Below are 673 nucleotides of genomic sequence, written 5' to 3'. Positions count from 1 at the left end.
ATGTCCGGGTAAAACCGGACGTATGGTAACCCATGGAAAGGGTTACAAAGCTATTTCTGAACCATAGTGAGATCCATGATCTCCGAATGAAGAAGACTTGGAACTGTGATGAATCTTCCCAGGAGTGACTGGCCTGCCCAAATTACTCCAAGGGCACAGCAACAATTCATCTGGGAAGTGGCAAAGCTTCTCAGAAGGATATCCAAAGAATTGCAGGCCTCTCTAGTCTCAGCTAACGCCTCAGTAAGAAAAAGACGGGGCAAAAATGGGATTCATGGGAGAGTAGCAAGGCAGAAACCACTATTAGACAAGAGTAATGTCTCACATTGGCAAATACACGCCTGGCTGTTTGGAGAACACAAGGTCCCATTATGTCTGGCGTAAAGCAACTATTTCATTCCACAGGACAAGCATTATATCAACGGTCAAACATGCTGGTGGTTGTGCCATGGTATAAAGATGCTTTGCCAGAGGACCTTGAAACCTTGCCATTATTGAAGGAACTATGAATTCTGCACGGTACCAGAAAATTCTTAGACAATATCCAGGAGTGGAGGAGTGGCCTAGTGGTTAGGGTGGTGGACATTGGTCCTGGGGAACTGAGTTCGATTCCCACTTCAGGCACAGGCAGCTCCTTGTGACTCTGGGCAAGTCACTTTAACCCTACATTGCC

Source organism: Microcaecilia unicolor, chromosome 3 (genome assembly GCF_901765095.1).
Source record: "Microcaecilia unicolor chromosome 3, aMicUni1.1, whole genome shotgun sequence".
NCBI classification, from domain to species: Eukaryota; Metazoa; Chordata; class Amphibia; order Gymnophiona; family Siphonopidae; genus Microcaecilia; species Microcaecilia unicolor.
This window is presented reverse-complemented; position numbering follows the sequence as displayed.